At 42.9% G+C, this 20,336-nt stretch overlaps 3 pseudogenes; all 3 read left to right on the top strand.

The window, feature by feature from the left end:
• The first annotated feature begins 1,511 nt into the window (after window positions 1–1,511).
• Window positions 1,512–4,594, top strand: LOC123129648 (protein SIEL-like; annotated as a pseudogene).
• A 436-nt stretch (window positions 4,595–5,030) lies between these two features.
• Window positions 5,031–12,985, top strand: LOC123129647 (protein SIEL-like; annotated as a pseudogene).
• A 1,888-nt stretch (window positions 12,986–14,873) lies between these two features.
• LOC123129646 (protein SIEL-like) lies at window positions 14,874–17,812 on the top strand (annotated as a pseudogene).
• The last annotated feature ends 2,524 nt before the right edge of the window (window positions 17,813–20,336 follow it).

The following is a 20,336-nucleotide window of genomic DNA, read 5'->3' as shown; positions in this document are numbered from 1 at the left end:
TGTGTAATACCTATCCTATAAGATACACCTGATTATGTGGGCTTACCCTAGCGCCAAGGTGGTGTTTTTTCTCGTCATAGAAACTTTGCCGCCCCCTACCGCCATGTGCTCTGGCGATAGGATCTGGCAACCTACCGCCACACGCTCTGGCGGTAGGGTTTGAGCCTACCGCCAAGGGGTTGATTTTTTTCATCACAGAAACTATGCCCCTCCTACCGCCATGGGCTCTGGCGGTAGGGTCCAGCAACCACCGCTAGGGTGTGTGGCGGTAGGTTTAAAAACAGAGGCCTCCCTCCGTTCTATCCGTCATCTCAGCACAACAGTTTATAAATAAAAATCATCACATAGATTGCTGACAAATCACACAAATTGCTGACAAACTAAAGTTCTCATGACACCTTGCAAACATCTCCACACCAAATTCAATACAAATGGCAAATTCATTCACGACAAGTTCGCGGCACATGGCTTCATGCATTAGTACTACATAGTTCATGATAAATTTGGCATGGCTTCATCCGGTTACATGACGAGTCCACCAAAGCGAAGGCTTTACTGAGTCGTACGGGGCCATTTCCCCTTCTTGTCACGTGCCTCATCCTCCTCTTGTGCCTCGCGAGCCTTTGCAAGCTTTCTTGTCCTCTCCTCACGAGAAAGATTCGTTTTGCGTGCCCTCTCCTCCTCGCCTTGCTTCCGCTCCATCCTCTCTTTCTGATGACCCTATTCCTCCAAGCCTATTTGAAACCATTCTTCAAACAGCCGCTGGCGCCTAAGAAAATCTTCATATTTGTCCTTTTGGACATCTTTTGGCACTTCATGACCTATCCAGGTAAAGTACTTCCATAGAGGAGGCGGTGAGTGCATATAAAATGGATGTTAGTGTTGACACACATTTTGGAGTAAGATGTTACTTCTTTAGCATACCGGTGGAAGGTCATAGGCATTAGTTGGAAGGTCATAGGCATTAGGGTCCACAAACCAGCCCCTTATCCACCTTATCCACCACCCAAGACCCTACCGCCAGAGCCCATGGTGGTAGGCCCTTTTCCATGTCAGCAGGAGCCGACGGCCGTCAATCGCCGTCAAGGGACCTACCGCCAGAGCCCATGGCGGTAGGATGTGTAAACCTACCGCCACCCCCTGGTGGTAGGCAATAGGGTCAGATCCCGAAATATTTCCAAAGGGGAACCAGAAGCCAGCGCGCGGCGGATTTGCGGAAGCCATCCCTACTCGTCCGTCCTCCCGCTATCTCCTGCCGTCTTGCGCCGCGCCCGCTCCCCGCCTGCGCATCCTGCATCATGGCCATCTCCTCCCTCTCTGCACTCCGTGGGCGTCTTGTCCTCTACCGCAGCCCTCTCGAGATCCCCACCGCCGTCGCGGCCCTGCCCCATTCCTCGCGGCCTCCTGCTCCTCTATGTTGCGTACTGCCAGGCTCTGCCCGCCCCCTCTCGGCCCACCCCTCCGCAGCCTACCTACATCGATGTCGGCCGTTCTCGCATGGAGAAGCCACAATGGGCACCATCGCCGACACCGCGGCAGTCCAGTTCCACCACCGCTGGTAGGTCCTCTGCCAATACACCGATGAACTGGTGATCTTATATGCTTTTGATTCTACGGTTGATCTCAGTAATCACAAGGCCTATGCTCATTTAGACCATGTAGCAGACAGCAATGCCCCTACAGGATTAGGATTTAGGAAAGCAAAAAAAATTAGGATTGTAGTCTAAAAGACCATGAAGAAACTTATGCAGTAGATGAGTATTGATTAGTATCACTCCACGAATAAAGGGCACAAGGCCATCCCTCCATTATCCTTGTCCCATTTTGTAAAGTAAGTTAGGCGGCCACTACCGTTGAGAATAAACATAGATATGCCCCTTACAAAACTCTATGCTAGCTCCTGTGTTTTGTAGTATTGCACTAAATTATTTCCATCAACTGTTTGGATAACAATGTCCTAAGCAATCTGGATAAAAGTTAGCTGGAATGAACATGTGTAACTAAATCTAAATGCATATATACTTTGAGAAGGATTTCAATCCATACAGCTGCATTGTTGCTATGTTTTTATTAAATTCTCAGCTATATGGAAATTGATACTTCTTTTCAGGTCTTTGTGCTGATATCAGAATAACAGTTACAAAGACCTGGAAATTTAATCATACAGTAAATATGCGACCAGCATGCAGTTCTAATTTTTACTTGCTAGAGATTATTAGTTTTAGTTTGTAAGAAATATACTTATATGGGTTTTGCAAAATGCTTTCCAAGCTTATGGGGTCGTGAATCTCATGGACGGGGGACTCGCCGATTCCGAACCCGGCCTGTCCGTCTCCAAGCGAGCTCGATTTATGGGGTCGCACGCATCCAGTAGCTCAGGTGCTGACCCTGAGATGGAGATCCGAGCACTAGTCTTGGTGGCCAGCGGACTCTACCCGTTGTCATGGGCGGAGGTGCTCAGCGGCCTCGCTGCGGTCCTCAAGAAAGTGAATATCGGCGGCGGGGTTGTGGAGTGCTGCTACGCTTGCACGGAGAAATTGCTTAGGGACGAGGATGAGGGTATCAGGTTGGCAGCTGTGCGATTGGTGAGATTTTATCATTTATGGGTACTTATGTTTTCTTTTGTGCTGTTGTATGCTTTTGAGAGTTACATATGAGGAATTGAGGAGATCTCCTATCTTCGGTGGATAGGTTGGCCTTTGTGCGGAGAAGTTTGCCATGAGAGAGGAGTTGGTTGGTGATGGTGACCAAATGGACTGGGTTATCCTACATGTATGGTTTGCACTTCGCGCTGGATTTGGTGTTCATGAACGGTTGGATCAACTAGCTGAGTGTGGGCCTGCTGTTAATGTGATACCGACATTTTTATTTAGCCTAATACTTCTGTTTCTATATGTCAATTCCAGGCTACTAAAGTTTGGAATGAATAGTTACACGACATGACCATTACTGTTACTGGGAGCGATGTTCTTGTTTTTTACTTAGAAGAATTGTATTTTCGGCAATTTACCCTTCTGTTCTTATCACCAGAAATCCTTTTGACAAGGTGAAAGTACTCATGGCAAATGAGATTTACTACTGAAACATGCAGTTTGTGATGCACACAATAAGAAAGATGCATCTAATCATGCTTGTGCATTTAATATTTGTATATTACAAGTTTTACTCCACTGACCACTGTAATGATAACTGCTTTGTTTCCCCTTTGGACTTCTCTATTCAGTTTAGCTCCATGGCTAGGGACATGTGTACAGAAGTAAGAATTGAAGCATTCGACACACTTGCCAAAATCCAGAGAGTATATGAAGGTGTTTTGCTTCAGTCGCTGTGTAAGAAGATCATAAAAACTGACACTGGGAGTGCCTCTAGCATCAAAGGGAAAAAACTACCACCTAAATTATCATTCCCCTGTGCTGCTGGCATATTTGCGCATGGGGTTGAAGATGAATTCTATCCGGTCAGGTCATTCTCTTATACCACATAATTCCCCTTAATGTCCCGTGTCTTTTGTTTATTGTTCTATATGTTCTCCCTACAGGTCCGAACAGTTCCATGTAAAACGCTGGGAGCTCTTGCAAAGCTTTCAAATCAATATGCACAGAAGGCCTTGGACTTGTTGATGGACATGATGAATGAGATACAGAAGCAGTTAGACTGCAAACTTTGTAGACACTGTTTGATATGGCAACATATGGATGTTTGAGCATGCTGGAGAAGCACATGCACATGGTACTAATTATCAATATAATGTATCTCGTGTAAGCTAGATGTATGAATTGGTTCTTTATTTGTAATTTACTGTGCTAGATGCTAAATTTGGTAACCTTATGCCTCCTGTTGCTTTTGCAGTTCCTTGGCATATTGATGGATGCCAATGTCGTAGTTCGAAATGCAGCACGCAAGATCCTAGGGCCAGTGAATCTGCCTAAACTTCGAATGTTTAAATCTGCACTTGATGGTCTCATTGCAGGTCTGGAGAAAAATCTGGAGGTATGTTAGTGCAGAACAATCACCATGCTTCACAATTATCTCTCCCTTGCTATTCTGATCTTTGCTTGAACATTTTCTAGATGAATTATTCGTGTAGTCAATGTAACACGGAGCCTCGGTTATCCAGCTAAATGTTAATATGAGTTTCATTAAGCATATAGAATATTGCTTACTCTATAATTGCTTCAGTTTTGTTGTAACTGACTCTTTTCTTCGATGTTGCGACCATATTTATTATATGCAGGATCAAGATATATATGGCGTTCTGTTTTCCATTGGCAAGAATCATGGGAGCTTTTCAGCCAATATAGCCAAACATTTAGCCAAAGAGGTGTTTCTCCATTGCTTACTTCCAATTTTGTCTACATGCTAATGTTCTATATAAAATGTTTGTTTTCACTTTCAGTATTGCTGCTGCACTGATTCTTTCTATTTGCGCGGTTCTTTCAAGTTCGGTATATACTAGAAAGGAGGTACCATCTCAAGTTCGGTAGGGTGTACCCATGTTCTTATTTTCTGTCAGTCCTATGGAATTTGAGAATATTCCAAGCTATCAACCTTAAATAATAATAATGAATGCATCTATTTGCAGGCTGCTATGTAATTTGTAATGATGAAGCCTACTCAATCCCAACTGTAGATTTCTTTTTAGCCAAGTAATTCTTTAAGGATTTGTTGCATATTTATAGTTTGATTTAGGACAACTGAATCTGGATGGCAAAGAGCATATTTCATTTATATATATATATATATATATATATATATATATTTAGAAGATCATATTAATATACATTATCCTTGTGAGCCAAATGTTTGAAGCCCTGTGTAATACCTATCCTATAAGATACACCTGATTATGTGAGCTTACCCTACCGCCAAGGTGGTGTTTTTTCTCATCATAGAAACTTTGCCGCCCCTACCGCCATGAGCTCTGGCGGTAGGATCCAGCAACCTACCGCCACAGGCTCTGGGGGTAGGGTTTGAGCCTACCGCCAAGGGGTTGATTTTTTCCGTCACAGAAACTATGCCCCCCTACCGCCATGGGCTCTGCCGCTAGGGTCCAGCAACCTACCGCCAGGGTGTGTGGCGGTAGGTTTAAAAACAAAGGACTTCCTCTATTCTATCCGTCATCTCAACACAACAACTTATAAATAAAAATCATCACATAGATTGCTGACAAATAACACAAATTGCTGACAAACTAAAGTTCTCACGACACCTTGCAAACATCTCCACACCAAATTCAATACAAATGGAAAATTCATTCACGACAAGTTCACGAGACATGGCTTCATGCCTTAGTACTACATAGTTCATGATAAATTTGGTATGGCTTCATCCGGTTACATGACGAGTGCACCGAAGCGAATGCTTTACTGAGTCATACGGGGCCATTTCCCCTTCTTGTCACGTGCCTCATCCTCCTCTTGTGTCGTGTGAGCCTTTGCAAGCTTTCTTGTCCTCTCCTCATTAGCAAGCTTCGTTTGGCGTGCCCTCTCCTCCTCGCGTTACTTCCGCTTCATCCTCTCTTTCTGACGATGCTCTTCCACCAAGCCTATTTGAAACCTTTCTTCGAACAGCCGCTGGCGCCTAAGACAATCTTCATATTGGTCCTTTTGAACATCTTTTGGCACTTCATGATCTATCCAGGTGAAGTACTTGCATTGAGGAGGCGGTGAGTGCATATAAAATGGATCTATCTATGAATAATATTTGAATCTTCTCTGAATTCTTTTATGTATGATTGGTTATTGATACGTCTCCGTCATATCTATAATTTTTTATTGTTCCATGCCAAAATTATTCAACTTTCATATACTTTTGGCAACTTTTTATACTATTTTTGGGACTAACATATTGATCCAGTGCCCAGTGCCAGTTCCTGTTTGTTGCATGTTTTTTTGTTTCGCAGAATATCCATATCAAACGGAGTCCAAATGGAATAAAAATTGACGGAGATTTTTTTGGAGTATATATGATTTTTCGAAGAAGAATCCACGCGAGACGATGCTCGAGGGGCCCACAAGGTAGGGGGCGCGCCCTGGAGAGGCAGGCGCGCCCTTGACCCTCGTGGCTACCCCATAAGGCGGTTGATGCCCTTCTTTCGCCGCAAGAAAGCTAATTTACGGATAGAGATCGTGTCAAAATTTCAGCCCAATCGGAGTTACGGATCTCCGGGAATATAAGAAACGGTGAAAGGGAAGAATCTGAGAACGCAGAAACAGAGAGAGACAGAGAGACAGATCCAATCTCGGAGGGGCTCTCACCCCTCCCACGCCATGGAGGCCATGGACCAGAGGGGAAACCCTTCTCCCATCTAGGGAGGAGGTCAAGGAAGAAGAAGGAGGGGGGCTCTCTCTCCCCCTCGCTTCCGGTGGCACCGGAGTGCCACCGGGGGCCATTATCATCACCGCGATCTACACCAACACCTCCGCCATCTTCACCAACATCTCCATCACCTTCCCCCCTCTATCTACAGCGGTCCACTCTCCCGCAACCCGATGTACCCTCTACTTGAACATGGTGCTTTATGCTTCATATTATTATCCAATGATGTGTTGCCATCCTATGATGTCTGAGTAGATTTTCGTTGTCCTATCGGTGGTTGATGAATTGCTATGATTGATTTAATTTGCTTGTGGTTATGTTGCTGTCCTTTGGTGCCCATCATATGATTGCGCGCGTGGATCACACCCTAGGGTTAGTTGTATGTTGATAGGACTATGTATTGGAGGGCAAGAGTGACAGAAGCTTCAACCTAGCATAGAAATTGATGCATACGGGATTGAAGGGGGACCAATATATCTTAATGCTATGGTTGGGTTTTACCTTAATGAACATTAGTAGTTGCGGATGCTTGCTAATAGTTCCAATCATAAGTGCATAGAATTCCAAGTCAGGGATGACATGCTAGCAGTGGCCTCTCCCACATAATACTTGCTATCGGTCTAGTAAAGTAGTCAATTGCTTAGGGGCAATTTCGCAACTCCTACCACCACTTTTCCACACTTGCTATATTTACTTTATTGTTTCTTTATCTAAACAGCCCCTACTTTTTATTTACGTAATCTTTATTATCTTGCAAACCTATCCAACAACACCTACAAAGTACTTCTAGTTTCATACTTGTTCTAGGTAAAGCGAACATCAAGCGTGCGTAGAGTTGTATCGGTGGTCGATAGAACTTGAGGGAATATTTGTTCTACCTTTAGCTCCTCATTGGGTTCGACACTCTTACTTATCGAAAACTGTTGCGATCCCCTATACTTGTGGGTTATCAAGACCTTTTTCTGGCGCCGTTGCCGGGGAGCAATAGCGTGGGGTGAATATTCTCGTGTGTGCTTGTTTGCTTTATCACTAAGTAATTTTTATTTGCTATTCTTAGTTGTTCTTTATCTTTAGTTATGGATATGGAACACGAAATACCAAAAAAATTAGGTGTACTTTCTACTCATGGAGATGGGGAACCTCCTAAAACCCTCGATGCTGGTTATGTGAAAAATATTATGTACTACTTTAATAATCCTGAGAAAACCCCATTCAATTATGTAATGGGAGTAACGTTGGATCAACGTGAATACTTTAGGGATTACCGCTTGACACAAAAAGGGAAATATTATGGGATCAAATTCATATATTGAATTGGTATGCTAGGCAACTATGCTTGAGATATGATTATACTTGTTGCTCTAGGATGAAGGCTCCACACCTTCCCTTTTCATGCAAACTTAATGATAATAAGACCTTAGCTTCTTATGCTAATGGTATATATGATTACTATGATGTGGAACAAATAGAAGAATTTGTTGCTTTTATGGGTGCTTATGAAATTGAATCTATGTTTAAAGAGTTTGAAGATTTTGATGATGCTGTTTATAGACCTGAAAATTTAGCTATCCTTAAATATTGTTATGAGAATTATGAATACAATTACGATATTAATGCACTTATTGAGAAAGTCTCCGCTGTCCAAGAAGAGACTAATATTTTGCAGGAATCTATAGAAGAAGAAGTTGATGAAACTGTGAGCTCATTGGATGAAAAAGATGAGGAGGAGAGCGAAGAACAAAAGGAGGAAGAGTGGATTGATCACCCATGCCCACCTTCTAATGAGAGTAACTCTTCAACTCATACATTGTTTAATTCCCCTTCATGCTTACCGAAGGATGAATATTATGATAATTGCTATGATCCCATCGATTCTTTTGAAATATCCCTTTTTGATGATGCTTGCTATGCTTGTGGCCAAGATGCCAATATGAATTATGCTTATGGAGATGAACTTGCTATAGTTCCTTATGTTAAACATGAAATTGTTGCTATTGCACCCACACATGATAGTCCTATTATCTTTCTGAATTCTCCAAACTACACTATATCGGAGAAGTTTGCTCTTATTAAGGAATATATTGATGGGTTGCCTTTTACCGTTGCACATGATGATTTTGATGAATATAATATGCATGTGCTTGCTGCTCCTACTTGCAATTATTATGAGAGAGGAACTATATCTCCACCTCTCTATGTTTCCAATATGATAAAGTTGCAAGAAACTGTTTATACTATGCATTGGCCTTTACTTTGTGTGCATGAATTGTTCTTTTATGACATGGCGATGCATAGGAAGAGAGTTAGACTTCGTTATTGCATGATATATGTTACTTTTTGCTCACTACTAAATTATAAATCATTATTAATTAAAATTGGCTTTGATATACCTTGGGATCCGGGTGGATTCATTACTTGAGCACTATATGCCTAGCTTAATGGCTTTAAAGAAAGTGCTGCTAGGGAGACAACCCGGAAGTTTTAGAGAGTCATTTATTTCTGTTGAGTGCTTTTATATAGTTTAAAAACAACAAAAATAAAGAGGGGAACCCAAAACTTTTTCAAAAAGGAAAGCGAAAGTGAGAAAGACAAGCATTGTTGAAGTGGGAGCTAGCCTTGAACTTTGTTCATGCTCACAGAAACTTTGTGAATCTTGATTACAGAAACTTTTCAACAAAAATAATTATCCCCTTGTACAATCCCATTGTATTATAAAAATAATGTGCCAAGGTTTGCCTTTAGGATGTTTACATTTGCTTGATGGTCTGTACGGTGCAGGACAGAAACTTTGGCTGTAGTGCGCGATTTTACATTTTTAGCTGGAACGTCAAATGGTTCTGATTCTTTTTGCACTTTCTTCCTATACAAATTGTTTATTTTTCCTAGTTTTGGTAGAATTGTTCATGTATCAGAAGTATGGTGAATGTTCAGATTATTACAGACTGTTCTGTTGTAGACAGATTCTGTTTTTGATGCATAGTTTGCTTGTTTTGATGAAACTATCAATTTATATCAGTGGATTAAGCCATGGAAAAGTTATATTACAGTAGCTATAATGCAAAAACAAAATATGAATTGGTTTGCAATAGTACTTAGAGTAGTGATTTGCTTTATTATACTAACGGATCTTACCGAGTTTTCTGTTGAAGTTTTGTGTGGATGAAGTGTCCGATGATCGAGAAGGTCTCGATGTGAGAAGAAGGAAGAGAGGAAAGAGCTCAAGCTTGGGGATGCCCGAGGCACCCCAAGTAAATATTCAAGGAGACTCAAGCGTCTAAGCTTGGGGATGCCCCGGAAGGCATCCCCTCTTTCATCAACAAGTATCGGTATGTTTTCGGATTCGTTTTGTTCATGCGATACGTGCAATCTTGGAGCGTCTTTTGCATTTGGTTTTCATTTTTCTTTTATGCACCATGCTGGTATGAGATAGTCCTTGGTTGATTTATAGAATACTCTATGCACTTCACTTATATCTTTTGAGTATGGCTTTATAGAATGCTTCATGTGCTTCACTTATATCATTTGAAGTTTGGATTGTCTGTTTCTCTTTACATAGACAACCACCGTTTGTAGAATGCTCAAGAGGTAGCACACAGCCTGCACCGCAGCAGTCCAGTTCCACCATCGTTGGTAGGTCCCCTGCCAATACACCGACGAACTGGTGATCTTATATGCGTTTTATTCTACGGTTGATCTCAGTAATCACAAGGCCTATGCACATTTAGACCATGTAGCAGACAGCAATGCCCCTACATGATTAGGATTTAGGAAGGCAAAAAAATCAGTATTCTAGTCTAAAAGACCATGAAGAAACTTGTGCAGTAGATGAGTATTGATTAGTATCATTCCATGAATAAAGGGCACAGGGCCATCCTTCCATTATCCTTGCCCCATTTTGTAAAGTAAGTTAGGCGGCCACTACCGTTGAGAAGAAACATAGATATTCCCCTTACAAAACTCTATGGTAGCTCCTGTGTTTTGTAGTATTGCGCTAAATTCTTTCCATCAAATGTTTGGTTAACAATGTCCTAAGCAATCTGGATAAAAGTTAGCTGGAATGAACATGTGTAACTAAATCTAAATGCATATATACTTTAAGGAGGAGTTCAATCCATACAGCTGCATTGTTGCTATTTTTTAAAATTCTTAGCTATATGGAAATTGATATTCTTTTCAGGTCTCTTTGCCGATACCAGTATAACAGTTACAAAGACATGAAAATTTAATCATACAGTAAATATGCGACCAGCATGCAGTTCTAATTTTAATTTGCTAGAGATTATTAGTTTTAGTTTGCAAGAAGTATACTGATATGGGTTTTGCAAAATTCTTTCCAAGCTTATGGTGTCGTGAATCTCATGGACGAGGGCCTCGCCGCTTCCGAACTCGGCCCATCCGTCTCCGAGCGGGCTTGGTTTAGGGGGCCGAACGCATCCAGTAGCTCAGGTGCTGACCCTGAGATGGAGATCCGAGCAATAGTCTTGATGGCCAGCGGACTCTACCCGTTGTCACGGGCGAAGGCGCTCAGCGGTCTCGCTGCGGTCCTCAAGAAGGTGAATGCCGGCGGCGGGGTTGTGGAGTGTTGCTACGCTTGCGCGGAGAAATTGCTGAGGGGCGAGGACGAGGGTATGAGGTTGGCAGTTGTGCGATTGGTGAGATTTTGTCATTTATGGGTACTTATGTTTTCTTTTGTGCTATTGTATGCTTTTGAGATTTACATATGAGGAATTGAGGAGATCTCCTGTCTTCGGTGGATAGGTTGGCCTTTGTGCGGAGAAGTTTGCCATGAGAGAGGAGTTGGGTGGTGATGGTGACCAAATGGACTGGGTTATCCTACATGTATGGTTTGCACTTCGCGCTGGATTCGGTGTTCATGAACGGTAGGATCAACTAGTTGAGTGTGGGCCTAGTTTTAATTGTATACCGACATTTTTATTTAGCCTAATACTTCTGTTTCTATATGTCAATTCCAGGCTAGTATAGTTTGGAATGAATAGTTATACGACATGCCCATAACTGATACTGGGAGCGATGTTCTTGTTTTTTACTTAGAAGACCTGTATTTTCGGCAATTTACCTTTCTGTTCTTATCACCAGAAATCATTTTGACAAGGTGAAAGTACTCATGGTGAATGAGATTTACTACTAAAACATGCAGTTTGTGATGCACACAATAGGAAAGATGCATCTAATCATGCTTGTGCATTTAATATTTGTAACTTACAAGTTTTACTCCACTGACCACAGTAATGATAACTGCTTTGTTTCCCCTTTGGACTTATCTATTCAGCTTAGCTCCATGGCCAGGGACATGTGTACAGAAGTAAGAATTGAAGCATTCAACGCACTTGCCAAAATCCAGAGAGTATTTGAAGGTGTTTTGCTTCAGTCGCTGTCTAAGAAGGTCGTAAAAACTGACACTGGGAGTGCCTCTAGCATCAAAGGGAAAGACTACAACCTAAATTATCATTCCCCGGTGCTGCTTGCATATTTGCGCATGGGGTTGAAGATGAATTCTATCACGTTAGGTCATTCTCTTATACCACATAATTCCCCTTAATGTCCCGTGTCTTTTGTTTATTGTTCTATATGTTCTCCCTACAGGTCCGAACAGTTCCATGTAAAACGCTGGGAGCTCTTGCAAAGCTTTCAAATCAATATGCACAGAAGGCCTTGGACTTGTTGATGGACATGATGAATGAGATACAGAAGCAGTTAGACTGCAAACTTTGTAGACACTGTTTGATATGGCAACATATGGATGTTTGAGCATGCTGGAGAAGCACATGCACATGGTACTAATTATCAATATAATGTATCTCGTGTAAGCTAGATGTATGAATTGGTTCTTTATTTGTAATTAACTGTGCTAGATGCTAAATTTGGTAACCTTATGCCTCCTGTTGCTTTTGCAGTTGCTTGGCATATTGATGGATGCCAATGTCGTAGTTCGAAATCCAGCACGCAAGATCCTAGGGCCAGTGAATCTGCCTAAACTTCGAATGTTTAAATCTGCACTTGATGGTCTCATTGCAGGTCTGGAGAAAAATCTGGAGGTATGTTAGTGCAGAACAATCACCATGCTTCACAATTATCTCTCCCTTGCTATTCTGATCTTTGCTTGAACATTTTCTAGATGAATTATTCGTGTAGTCAATGTAACACGGAGCCTCGGTTATCCCGCTAAATGTTAATATGAGTTTCATTCAGCGTATAGAATATTGCTTACTCTATAATTGCTTCAGTTTTGTTGTAACTGACTCTTTTCTTCGATGTTGCGACCATATTTATTATATGCAGGATCAAGATATATATGGCGTTCTGTTTTCCATTGGCAAGAATCATAGGAGCTTTTCAGCCAATATAGCCAAACATTTAGCGAAAGAGGTGTTTCTCCATTGCTTACTTCCAATTTTGTCTACATGCTAATGTTCTATATAAAATGTATGTTTTCACTTTCAGTATTGCTGCTGCACTGATTCTTTATGTTTGCGCGGTTCTTTCAAGTTCGGTATATACTAGAAAGGAGGTACCAACTCAAGTTCGGTAGGGTTTACCCATGCTCTTATTTTCTGTCAGTCCTATGGAATTTGAGAATATTCCAAGCTATCAACCTTAAATAATAATAATGAATGCATCTATTTGCAGGCTGCTATGTAATTTGTAATGATGAAGCCTACTCAACCCCAACTGTAGATTTCTTTTTAGCCAAGTAATACTTTAAGGATTTGTTGCATATTTATAGTTTGATTTAGGACAACTGAATCTGGATGGCAAAGAGCATATTTAATTTATATATTTATTTAGAAGATCATATTAATATACATTATCCTTGTGAGCCAAATGTTTGAAGCCCTGTGTAATACCTATCCTATAAGATACACCTGATTATGTGAGCTTACCCTACCGCCAAGGTGGTGTTTTTTCTCGTCACGGAAACTCTGTCGCCCCCTACCGTCATGTGCTTTGGCGGTAGGATCCAGCAACCTACCGCCATAGGCTCTGGCGGTAGGGTATGAGCCTACCGCCAAGGGGTTGATTTTTTCCGTCACAGAAACTATGCCCCCCTACCGCCATGGGCTCTGGCGCTAGGGTCCAGCAACCTACCGCCATGGTATGTGGCGGTAGGTTTAAAAACAGAGGCCTTCCTCTGTTCTATCCATCATCTCAGCACAACAGTTTATAAATAAAAATCATCACATAGATTGCTGACAAATCACACAAATTGCTGACAAACTAAATTTCTCACGACACCTTGCAAACATCTCCACACCAAATTCAATACAAATGACAAATTCATTCACAACAAGTTCACGACACATGGCTTCATGCCTTAGTACTACATAGTTCATAATAAATTTGGCATGGCTTCATCCGGTTACATGACGAGTCCACCGAAGCGAATGCTTTACTGAGTCATACAGGGCCATTTCCCCTTCTTGTCACGTGCCCCATCCTCCTCTTGTGCCTTGCGAGCCTTTGCAAGCTTTCTTGTCCTTTCCTCACGAGCAAGCTTCATTTGGTGTGCCCTCTCCTCCTCGCGTTACTTCCGCTCCATCCTCTCTTTCTGACGACACTCTTCCTCCAAGCCTCTTTGAAACCTTTCTTCGAACAGCCGCTGGTGCCTAAGATAATTTTCATATTGGTCCTTTTGGACATCTTTTGGCACTTCATGATCTATCCAGGTGAAGTACTTGCATAGAGGAGGCGGTGAGTGCATATAAAATGGATGTTAGTGTTGGCACACATTTTGGAGTAACATGTTACTTCTCTAGCATACCGGTGGAAGGTCATAGGCGTTAGTTGGTAGGTCATAGGCATTAGGGCCCACAAACCAGCCCCTTATCCACCACCCAGGACCCTACCGCCACAGTGCTGGCGGTAGGCTTCAGTACCCTACCGCCAGAGCCCATGGCGGTAGGCCCTTTTCCATGTCAGCACGAGCCGACGGCCGTTAGTCGCCGTCAAGGGACCTACCGCCAGAGCCCACGGCGGTAGGACGTGCAAACCTACCGCCACCCCCTGGTGGTAGGCAAAAGGGTTAGATCTCGAAATATTTCCAAAGGGGAGCCGAAAGCCAGCGTGCGGCGGATTTGCAGAAGCCATCCCTACTCGTCCGTCCTCCTACTATCTCCTGCCGTCTTGCGCCGCGCCTGCTCCCCGCCTGCGCATCCTGTATCGCGGCCATCTCCTCCCTCTCCACACTCTGCGGGCGTCTTGTCCTCTGCCGCAGCCCTCTCGAGATCCCCTCTGCCGCCGTAGCCCTGCCCTATTCCTCGCGGACTCCTGCTCCTCTACGCCACCTATTGCCAGGTTCTGCCCGCCCCCTCCCGGCCCACCCCTCCGCGGCCTACCTGCAGCATGCTGTCGGTCGTTCTCGCATGGAGTAGGCACAAGGGGCACCACCGCCCGCACCACGGCAGTCCAGTTCCACCACCGCTGGTAGGTCCTCTGCCAATACACCAACGAACTGGTGATCTTATATGCTTTTGATTATACGGTTGATCTCATTTATCACAAGGTCTATGCTCATTCAGATCATGTAGCAGGCAGCAATGCCCCTACAGTATTAGGATTTAGGAAGGCAAAAAAAATCAGGATTATAGTCTAAAAGACCATGAAGAAACTTATGCAGTAGATGAGTATTGATTAGTATCATTCCATAAATAAAGGGCACAGGGCCATCCTTCCATTATCCTTGTCCCATTTTGTAAAGTAAGTTAGGCGGCCACTACCGTTGAGAAGAAACATAGATATGCCCCTTACAAAACTCTATGCTAGCTCCTGTGTTTTGTACTATTATGCTAAATTCTTTCCATCAACTGTTTGGATAACAATGTCCTAAGCAATCTGGATAAAAAGTTAGCTGGAATGAACATGTGTAACTAAATCTAAATGCATATATACTTTGAGGAGGAGTTCAATCCATACAGCTACATTGTTGCTATTTTTTAAATTCTCAGCTATATAGAAATTGATTCTTCTTTTCAAGTCTCTATGGTGATATCAGAATAACAGTTACAAAGACCTGAAAATTTAATCATACAGTACATATGCGACCAGCATGCAGTTCTAATTTTAATTTGCTAGAGATTATTAGTTTTAGTTTGCAAGAAATATACTTATTTGGGTTTTGCAAAATTCTTTCCAAGCTTATGGGGCCGTGAATCTCATGGACGAGGGCCTCGCCGCTTCCAAACCCGGCTCGTCCGTCTCCAAGTGGGCTTGGTTTATGGGGCCGCACACATCTAGTAGCTCAGGTGCTGACCCTGAGATGGAGATCCGAGCACTAGTCTCAATGGCCAACGGACTCTACCGTTGTCACGGGCGGAGGTGCTCAGTGGCCTCGCTGTGGTTCTTAAGAAGGTGAATGTCGGCGGCGGGGTTGTGGAGTGTTGCTATGCTTGCGCGGAGAAATTGCTGAGGGGCGAGGACAAGGGTATCAGGTTGGCAGCTGTGCGATTGGTGAGATTTTGTCATTTATGGGTACTTATGTTTTCTTTTGTGCTACTGTATGCTTTTGAGATTTACATATGAGGAATTGAGGAGATCTCCTGTCTTCGGTGGATAGGTTGGCCTTTGTGCGGAGAAGTTTGCCATGAGAGAGGATTTGGGTGGTGATGGTGACCAAATGGACTGGGTTATCCTACATGTATGGTTTGCACTTCGCGCTGGATTCGGTGTTCATGAACGATAGGATCAACGAGCTGAGTGTGGGCCTAGTGTTAATTGTATACCGACATTTTTATTTAGCCTAATACTTCTGTTTCTATATGTCAATTCCAGGCTAGTATAGATTGGAATGAATAGTTATACGACATGCCCATAACTGATACTGGGAGCGATGTTCTTGTTTTTTACTTAGAAGACCTGTATTTTCATCAATTTACCTTTCTGTTCTTATCACTAGAAATCCTTTTGACAAGGTGAAAGTACTCATGGTGAATGAGATTTACTACTAAAACATGCAGTTTGTGATGCACACAATAAGAAAGATGCATCTAATCATGCTTGCGCATTTAATATTTGTAACTTACAAGTTTTACTCCACTGACCACTGTAATGATAACTGCTTTGTTTCCCCTTTGGACTTCTCTATTCAGCTTAGCTCCGTGGCCAGGGACATGTGTACAGAAGTAAGAATTGAAGCATTCAACGCACTTTACAAAATCCAGAGAGTATCTGAAGGTGTTTTGCTTCAGTCGCTGTCTAAGAAGATCATAAAAACTGACACTGGGAGTGCCTCTAGCATCAAAGGGAAAAAACTACAACCTAAATTATCATTCCCTAGTGCTGCTTGCATATTTGCGCATGGGGTTGAAGATGAATTCTATCACGTCAGGTCATTCTCTTATACCACATAATTCCCCTTAACGTCCCGTGTCTTTTGTTTATTGTTCTATATGTTCTCCCTACAGGTCCGAACAGTTGCATGTAAAACGTTGGGAGCTCTTGCAAAGCTTTCAAACCAATATGCACAGAAGGCCTTGGACTTGTTGATGGACATGATGAATGATGATACAGAAGCAGTTAGACTGCAAACTTTGCAGGCACTGTTTGATATGGCAACATATGGATGTTTGAGCATGCAGGAGAAGCACATGCACATGGTACTAATTATTAATATAATGTATCTCGTGTAAGCTAGATGTATGAATTGGTTCTTTATTTGTAATTAACTGTGCTAGATGCTAAATTTGGTAACCTTATGCCTCCTGTTGCTTTTGCAGTTCCTTGGCATATTGATGGATGCCAATGTTGTAGTTCGAAATGCAGCACGCAAGATCCTAGGGCCAGTGAATCTGCCTAAACTTCAAATGTTTAAATCTGCACTTGATGGTCTCATTGCAGGTCCGAAGAAAAATCCGGAGGTATGTTAGTGCAGAACAATCACCATGCTTCACAATTATCTCTCCCTTGCTATTCTGATCTTTGCTTGAACATTTTCTAGATGAATTATCCGTGTAGTCAATGTAACACGGAGCCTTAATTATCCTGCTAAATGTTAATTTGAGTTTTATTCATCGTATAGAATATTGCTTACTTTATAATTATTTGAGGCTTTGAGCCCATGACTTCAATTTTGTGGTAACTGACTCTTTTCTTCTATGTTGCGATCGTATTTATTATATGCAGGATCAAGATATATATGTCGTTCTGTTTTCCATTGGCAAGAATCATGGGAGCTTTTCAGCCAATATAGCCAAACATTTAGCCAAAGAGGTGTTTCTCCATTGCTTACTTCCAATTTTGTCTACATGCTAATGTTCTATATAAAATGTATGTTTTCACTTTCAGTATTGCTGCTGCACTGATTCTTTCTGTTTGCGCGGTTCTTTCAAGTTCGGTATATACTAGAAAAGAGGTACCATCTCAAGTTCGGTAGTGTGTACCCATGTTCTTATTCTCTGTCAGTCGTTTGGAATTTGAGAATATTCCAAGCTATCAACCTTAAATAATAACAATGAATGCATCTATATTTGCAGGCTGCTAAGTAATTTGTAACGATGAAGTCTACTCAACCCCAACTGTAGATTTATTTTTTAGCCAAGTAATACTTTAAGGATTTGTTGCATATTTATAGTTATATTTAGGACAACTGAATCTGGAAGGAAAAGATCATATTTAATTTATATTCATTTTTGGATGACCATATTAATATACATTATCCTCATGAGCCAAATGTTTGAAGCCCTGTGTAATACCTATCCTATAAGATACACCTGATTATGTGGGCTTACCGTACCCCCAAGGTGGTGTTTTTTCTCGTCATAGAAGCTTTGCCGCCCCCTACCGCCATGTGCTCTGGTGGTAGGATCCAACAACCTACCGCCACACGCTCTGGTGGTAGGGTTTGAGCCTATCGCCAAGGGGTTGATTTTTTCCATCACAGAAACTATGCCACCCCTACCGCCATGGGCTCTGGCGGTAGGGTCCAGCAACCTACCGCCAGGGTGTCTGGCGGTATGTTTAAAAATAGAGGCCTTCCTCTATTCTATCCATCATCTCAGCACAACAGTTTATAAAAAAAATCATCACATAGATTGCTGACAAATCACACAAATTGCTGACAAACTAAAGTTCTCACGACACCTTGCAAACATCTCCACACCAAATTCAATACAAATGGAAAATTCATTCACGACAAGTTCACGGAACATGGCTTCATGCCTTAGTACTACATAGTTCATGATAAATTTGACATGGCTTCATCCGGTTACATGACGAGTCCACCGAAGCGAAGGCTTTACTGAGTCATACGGGGCCATTTCCCCTTCTTGTCACGTGCCTCATCCTCCTCTTGTGCCTTGCGAGCCTTTGCAAGCTTTCTTGTCCTCTCCTCACGAGCAGGATTTGTTTGGCTTGCCCTCTCCTCCTCGCGTTACTTCTGCTCCATCCTCTCTTTATGACGACGCTCTTCCTCCAAGCCTATTTGAAACCTTCCTTCAAACAGCTACTGGCGCCTAAGACAATCTTCATATTTGTCCTTTTGGACATCTTTTGGCACTTCATGATCTATCTAGGTGAAGTACTTGCATAGAGGAGGCGGTGAGTGCATATAAAATGGATGTTAGTGTTGAAACACATTTTGGAGTAACATGTTACTTCTCTAGCATACCGGTGGAAGGTCATAGGCGTTAGTTGGAAGGTCATAGGCATTAGGGCCCACAAACCAGCCCCTTATCCACCTTATCCACCACCCAGGACCCTACCGCCAGAGGTGCTGGCGGTAGGCTTCAGTACCCTACCGCCAGAGCCCATGGCGGTAGGCCCTTTTCCACCTCAGCACGAGCCGACGACCGTCAGTCGCCGTCAAGGGACCTACCGCCAGAGCCCATGGCGGCAGGACGTGCAAACCTACCGCCACCCCCTGGTGGTAGGCAACAGGGTCAGATCCCGAAATATTTCCAAAGGGGAGCCGGAAGCCAGAGCGCGGCGGATTTGCAGAAGCCATCCCTACTCGTTCGTCCTCCCGCTATCTCCTGTCGTCTTGCGCCGCACCCGCTCCCTGCCTGCGCATCCTGCATCGCGGCCATCTCCTCCCTCTCCGCACTCCGTGGGCGTCTTGTCCTCTGCCACATCACGCTCGAGATCCCCTTCGCCGTTGCGGCCCTGCCCCATTCCTCGCGGCCTCCTGCTCCTCTACGCCGCCTACTGCCAGGTTCTACTCGCCCCCTCCCGGCCCACCTCTCCGCGGCCTACCTACAACACGCTGTCGGCCGTTCTCGCATGGAGAAGGCACAAGGGGCACCACCGTCGGCACCGCGGTAGTCCAGTTCCACCACCGCTGGTAGGTCCTCTTCCAATACACCGACGAACCGGTGATCTTATATGCTTTTGATTCTACGGTTGATCTCAGTAATCACAAGGCCTATGCTCATTTAGACCATGTAGCAGACAACAATGCCCCTACAAGATTAGGATTTAGGAAGGCAAATTTTTTTTAGGATTGTAGTCTAAAAGACCATGAAGAAACTTATGCGGTAGATGAGTATTGATTAGTATCATTCCATGAATAAAGGGCACAAGGCCATCCTTCCATTATCCTTGTCCCATTTTGTAAAGTAAGTTAGGCGGCCACTACCCTTGAGAAAAAACATAGATATGCCCCTTACAAAACTCTATGCTAGCTCATGTGTTTTGTAGTATTGCGCTAAATTCTTTCCATCAACTGTTTGCATAACAATGTCCTAAGCAATCTAGATAAAAGTTAGCTGGATTGAACATGTGTAACTAAATCTAAATGCATATGGAAATTGTTGCTGCATTGTTGCTATGTTTTTTTAATTCTCAGCTATATGGAAATTGATTCTTATTTTTAGGTCTTTGTGCTGATATCAGAATAACAGTTACAAAGACCTGAAAATTTAATCATACAGTAAATATGCGACCAGCATGCAGTTCTAATTTTAATTTGCTAGAGATTATTAGTTTTAGTTTGCAAGAAATATACTTATATGGGGTTTGCAAAATTCTTTCCAAGCTTATGGGGTCGTGAATCTCATGGACGAGGGCCT

The sequence above is a fragment of the Triticum aestivum genome, chromosome 6A, assembly GCF_018294505.1.
Source record: "Triticum aestivum cultivar Chinese Spring chromosome 6A, IWGSC CS RefSeq v2.1, whole genome shotgun sequence".
NCBI lineage: Eukaryota > Viridiplantae > Streptophyta > Magnoliopsida > Poales > Poaceae > Triticum > Triticum aestivum.
This window is presented reverse-complemented; position numbering and strand designations above follow the sequence as displayed.